Raw genomic sequence first — 6000 nt, 5'->3', positions numbered from 1 at the left:
GATTTCAGCCAACCTTATCGAAACGAGCTCCACAGTATGCCTTGCGGTGAAACGCACGGATCTACGCAAGGTAATGATGCAGCTCGTCGAATGCTGCTGAATGATGTCGAAATTCTTTTTTCGTTTGCAGGATCTTCATCAGTGTTGTCTACGTTAACACTCACGTCCTTTCCGCCACGGGCGGCTAAATACATTATAAGTTATGGTTATATCAACCCGACACGATCAACTGCGACGTATTCGTCAGCTGTCGCACCGATTGATGCGATACAAGCAGCGTACGAATTCAGCGATTTCTGTATAGTGCAGCAGGAAAACATGATATCGGTAGGCTGCACTAGACATGGGGCTCGTTGTAAAGGAAGGAATCTGCCGTCGGGAACGCCTAAATTCCTTCGTTGTAGAGGCAAACTCGTTGTAGTGGTCCTCATTGCAGAAGCGCTCACAATGCGTATCAAGGGTAAGAATTGAGCCGAGACATCATCGGTCCTTTGTCGTACAGATCATTTCGCTGCCGAGGCGTTAGTTGTAGATGCGTTCGACTATAGTAACTGTAATTATGCGCCGACTATTCTTTGACGTAAGTTAACATATGCGTGGGGGCAGCAGGTTTCTTTGAAATGTGCGACTTACAGGGCTCTATTCACTCTGCGGCCCTTCTGGTGTAGCTAAACTCTCTCTTCACCACCTGTGCCATACGTCACTTCCTCTCCGATGATGTGGCTTCCCAGCAGATCAGAGCGCTACAGCGCGCAGAAGTTCTTCCCATGGTTTGTGACAATGTTTTATCCTAATAATATGCTATAGATGTTCCCCTTGTCTTTGTTTAGAAGTTGAGAACAGCTAACGAGTATTCAGCGCATCTACCATCTACGGTGAGGAAATGAAACTGGGACTTTGTTGCAATATGCCGTAAGTCCCCTTCTGAGCAGCTTATTTTGAGAAGCTTTACTTCGTTGTTTAAATTCCACGAAAGCACTGCTGCGATTCCTCGAGGTAACCACATAGCGCGAGTGTCGGCACAAGCACTCCGATTTTCACTACGTCGGCGACTCCAGGACCGGTATGACATGACGGTTCCTCTCGCTCCGTTCTATAGGTACATTCGATTCGTCCTGCAGTACTTCGCGAACGATTTCCCACCAGCGCAGTGTCAGTTCCTGCTCGTGCGGAACCGGCACGGCAGCTCCTGCACCAACATTGCACTGATACACTTCTGGCGAGCGCCGGGGATGCTGTGAACTTGTCCTGCACGAAGCCTGCGCCAAGTGAAACGAATGGGCGACGTGCGGGTGCCGCCGTGTTGAACTGGTGAAACGAATAGCGAAGTGCAACACCTCGTCAGCTAGTTCACAAACTGCAGGGCCAATCGAATGGACCGTATGTCGCTCTTGTCCTCCTTCCTCCATGGCCACCTGATCCCGTTCGTAACGCGCGCCAAGCGCCTTTCTGACCTCTGTTGGCGCGGTATAAGCAGTGGCATTGGCACAGAAAAATTACGTTACCCCATCCAGTGCACGTCGAATCACCCTCCCCCTTCCTTTTTTTGTGTGTGTGTCCTTCTTTGGGTCTTATCCTACCATTTCTCCTTACGCCAGTGCAGGGTAGTCAACCGGGCTTGTTCGCGGTAAGCACCCCCCGCCTTTCATTTGTCCTATCTTTCTTGTCCACCCGCTTTATGTATTTGTCACCGACAAAAATAGAACCTCTGAGTTCTTCTTTACATGGAAGAACAGGCACCGTGCTTATAGCAGTCGTATGCAGCAGGCGGACTCTTCTGGGTGGGAACAGCGTTAAAGGAACGGACACAGGTGAAGGCGCATGGAAAGCGAAACGTTGCTCTGACTAACCCCCCGTATTGAGAAACGCATGTTAACTTGAATCCCGCGCTTGGCTCGTTCTAAGCGACGCCTGCCATGGACACGCCCAACACACTAATTGCGTTTCCTCTGCCGCGTTCACGACAGGCGTCATTAGATCAAGTCAAGCAAGCATGGGCATCAAGTTCAGACGTATTTCTGAATACAACAACAAATTTATTTTGTTGTGATAGACGAACATTTAATTACGCTACAGAACGCATCGTCGAATGCGTCGAGTCAATAATAAATCAGTTGTTAGCGCAACCTGTCGTTTTCCCCGTGGCTCAAACCTGTGTCCGTCTCTTTAGGGCTGTTCCCAGCCTGAATATGAACTAGCCGATGTTGTCACGATAACGAACTCCTCCGCAGCCTGAGAGAGCGCATATGAAAAGTACCAACGTTTACGTTGACCCCGTACGGGGGACTCGGAGCAGCACTCGTGCCTTAGCACAATGACTATCCAGTTTGCTAAGCACACTTGTAGTGGCCGTTTCCAGACGCGGCTTGGCCGCTTGCAAGGCTTTTACGTTCTATTTGTCTCTCTCGCTCTCTCTCTCTCTCTCTCTCTCTCTCTCTCTCTCTCTCTCCTTGTCGTGTTTCGCTGTCCTCCCGTTACATCGCGAAGCTCGTTTTCTCCCTTTCCCTTGTTTATACTCGCGTATATCATCGTCGTCTGCAAAGCCATAGCGGCTTCGCGGCAGGGACGGACGCTTCCGCGATTTGGTCTCTCCTCAAGCAGACTCACAGTTCGCTCACCCCTGCGAGACCCCCCCCCCCCCCCCCCTCCCACCTCCCCACCCCTCCACCACCACCCGTTATCGCCGTGTGGAGGGCGCGCTGTTGCTTCGAATCACGAAAAAGGAACCGCGGTGGCGCGCAAAACCACAAAAGCACAACCCTCCGCGCTGTAGGGTGGCGGTGCCCGCCCCCCGCACGAAACACGCTCGAGCCATAGCGATAAGAGGCGCAGTCGTCCGAGCCTCTCTTCTTCAATGAACTTGGCCTTCCGCCGCCGCTCGCTCGCGTGTTAGGCGAGGAAAGAGCGTTAACCTCAACGTCGGAGCAAAAAGGGGGGTTGTCAGACTCCCGGTGAACGCGGCCTTCTCAGCACAGGACGCGTCGATAACAGTCGTATACAGCGATATCGGAGATCGAAGTTCGTACTCGCCAGGCCGCGTGGCAAGTTTCGCCTGCGTGCAGGAACGGGTTTCTTTAATGCGCGAGCATTCTAGGGCTAAACTTACCTCTGAAATCTATCCATCCGTGTAACGGACCAGCGAAATTGAAGATTGAGGGGAGACATGGTCAGCAGACCTAGGCATCAAGTAACGGTGAAGACCCTACAGAACACTATAAGAGACATCCCGACGTGACCTAAAAATTGTGCAAAAAATGAGAAACTCGTCAATCATTTCTTAAACGTGTAACAAAACCCTGCCTGACCCACTGGCCCGCTCCCTCGGCTGCGGTTCCAGTGTATACTTTGCACTCTTTCTTTCTTATTTAATTATTTTTGTTTTTCATTCAATACTTCTCCTTTGGCGGCAGTCCGATTTGTTTTCGTTAATTTTGGTAGCCTGCGATGCTTCGGTTCAGCATACTGGGCATAAGCTTCATTTTCTTTTAAGCAAATTATCATTGCCCACACTATTTAATACGCGTAACGTGAGCCTGTGATACGTAACGGTACGGGCTGGAGTATTTTCATCATTGTATTATTTTTAATCCCAACACCCTTTCAGCTCACGTAGGACCACCCGCTATAGCGTTTGGCAGCACACACACACACGATCTTCGTTTGCAGTTAATCCATGACTTAGGAACTGGCTACGCAGCCATTAGTTCTAAAACGGAGTGTGCCACGTACAGAGGTACAGTTTCTTAGTCTACCGATCCTGCGCTTCGGGAAGATCACGAAGCAATGCTGCACACGTGTTAGTCCTATAGGGAATCCTGGTGGATCAGCCGAAAATAGCGCGATTCCGTCGCTTCTGCCGCCGTCTTCCGAAAGGGTCGCTTCTGTATGTTGGCAACTCTTCGTTGGTACAAGAGGTGTCGTTCAAACAAAGGAATTTTTTTATACTATACATAGACGGATGCAGCAAGCAGAACCACGGCAACAAATATGGCGGACCGAGACACCCCCCTCGTTCCTTTCGCCGTCAATTACACCGCAAGAGATTCCTCTTCCGCGGCATAACCGGTTCACAACGCCAGCCATAACTGTGGTCGAAAGCAAGCCTTATTTCCGCGTTGCAACTTTGTCGAGCGTGGCGTGGCTAAGATCGGTGGCACCCTACGAAACGTCCCGACGACGAAGAAAAACGCAGCCTGTCGTTGATCTCTGAACTGTGTCTACGTGAAAGCGAGTATCTAAGAGACAACTTGGAAGCGTGCGACAGGCTGCGAAATGCTTTCAAAAGCGATAGCAGAAGTATATCGAGGTGTCGTAGTTTGAAACGAGCCGTTTCACCTTTTTTTTTTTCTTTTTTTTGCTCGATCATTTTCCTTCGCCGAGTGACCGACGCTGGCGGTAACGTCGGCGACTGAGCCAATGATGAAGGGCGATTGAAATGAAAAACGAAACGCGTTAAAAACAAACACACAAAAAAACGTCCCGGCATTGTCGCCTCAGCTTGCCCGCGTCTTTGTCGAAGCACAAACCGCACAATCGAGAACGTAATTGGCCATGACTAATTGCTCCCGCATGCTGACCGAGAAAGTTCCGATATTATTTGTGACCTACAGTGCCTTGGCCGTCATCGAAAGGAAGGACCGCCCATCTCGAACGCAGACGACCAAGGTCAGATAGTGCTCTCTTTTTGCATCATGCCCTTCTGTATACCAAGCCACTGTAAATGCCTTTTTTGTTGTTTCTTGCCTGGAACAGTTTGGTTATCATAATTGCACGACGTCGTCTGAAGCCACCTCCTCGCGCGTGTCGAGAATGGTGACATCGTGACCGAGTCGTGCGAATAGCTAATGGTCGCTTTGCCGCAGTTGCGGGCCGCTTCCGCAAAGACCTCGCGTTAACTTTGCAGGCGGAGACATTATCGTTCACAGTTAGTGCGTGCAGTCTTCTTCAATGTAGTCGCCTTCCGGCCCGAGCAGAGCCACGACACCTACACGGCACAGACGTGCGCCACATATAGAAGAAAGAAAAAAAAAGAAAAGACGCGAGGCCTACGCACTTTGGGACGTCGCTTGCGCTGGAATTGCTTGGCCAACGCCTTCCAGTCGTTAATGGACCGGCACTGCTAACCTCTTCTCGCGTTCTTTTTATTACATGCGTGCGTATACGTCCGAGTTATGTGGCCGTGCGTGCTTGTGTATATATATATGTGTGTGTGTGTGTGTGTGTGCGTGTGTGTGTGTGTGTGTGTGTGTGTGTGTGTGTGTGTGTGTGTGTGTGTGCGCGCGCATGCGCGCTAGTGAGCGCATGTGTGTGGCTTCGTGGGTGGTATCCATAACGCACACCAACGGAACAAACGCTCGCGTTTCTTTGTAGTTTCGCGCTCCGCACGGCGTCATGCAAATGCTTTCTTTGATAGCTGCGCCCAGATCCCGTGCGGTAAGAGCTGGCGAGTCCGTTAATGCTGGAAGCGTTGTGTGCAATCAAGGCGCACGCAGGTCGCATTCCGGACGTGCGCGAAATGATCCTGCAAATGTGCAATCTGTGCTGTCCATATACGCTCTGCAGGCTTCTGCGCGATCGGCTTGCAGGGCGTGAATTGTTTGCGTCCAGGACGCTCCGTGCTTTGCGTACGGGCCCATTCTTTTCCTTTTGTCGCCAACCTGGTGCCTACGGTTAGCAAGCGGGTTTTATGATGTGTTTTATGACAGTGAGGTGGTACAGCAGCTTGTTATTTTTTCATCCTTTTTTATGCTAAGATACAACGTGCCGCGTCATGAAAGCCTTTCCTATCGGATCCTTCCTCTACCTTACGGATTCGCAGAAAATTTATCAGCTCACTCAACATTTTATGTCGTCCGTTGTATAGGACGGCGTTAGTTCCACGGTCTCCAAAAAATGAAAGTAGGAAGAGAAGCTGGCGGTGAACTGCAGAGGGCTTCGAACACTTTCAAACCAGGTTTTGTAATTTTTCGTTCCGAGTTTTCCTTCCATGCATTGTCGTGA

This window comes from Dermacentor andersoni, chromosome 11 (genome assembly GCF_023375885.2).
Source record: "Dermacentor andersoni chromosome 11, qqDerAnde1_hic_scaffold, whole genome shotgun sequence".
In the NCBI taxonomy this organism is placed as follows: domain Eukaryota; kingdom Metazoa; phylum Arthropoda; class Arachnida; order Ixodida; family Ixodidae; genus Dermacentor; species Dermacentor andersoni.
Note: the sequence above shows the minus strand (reverse complement) of the source record.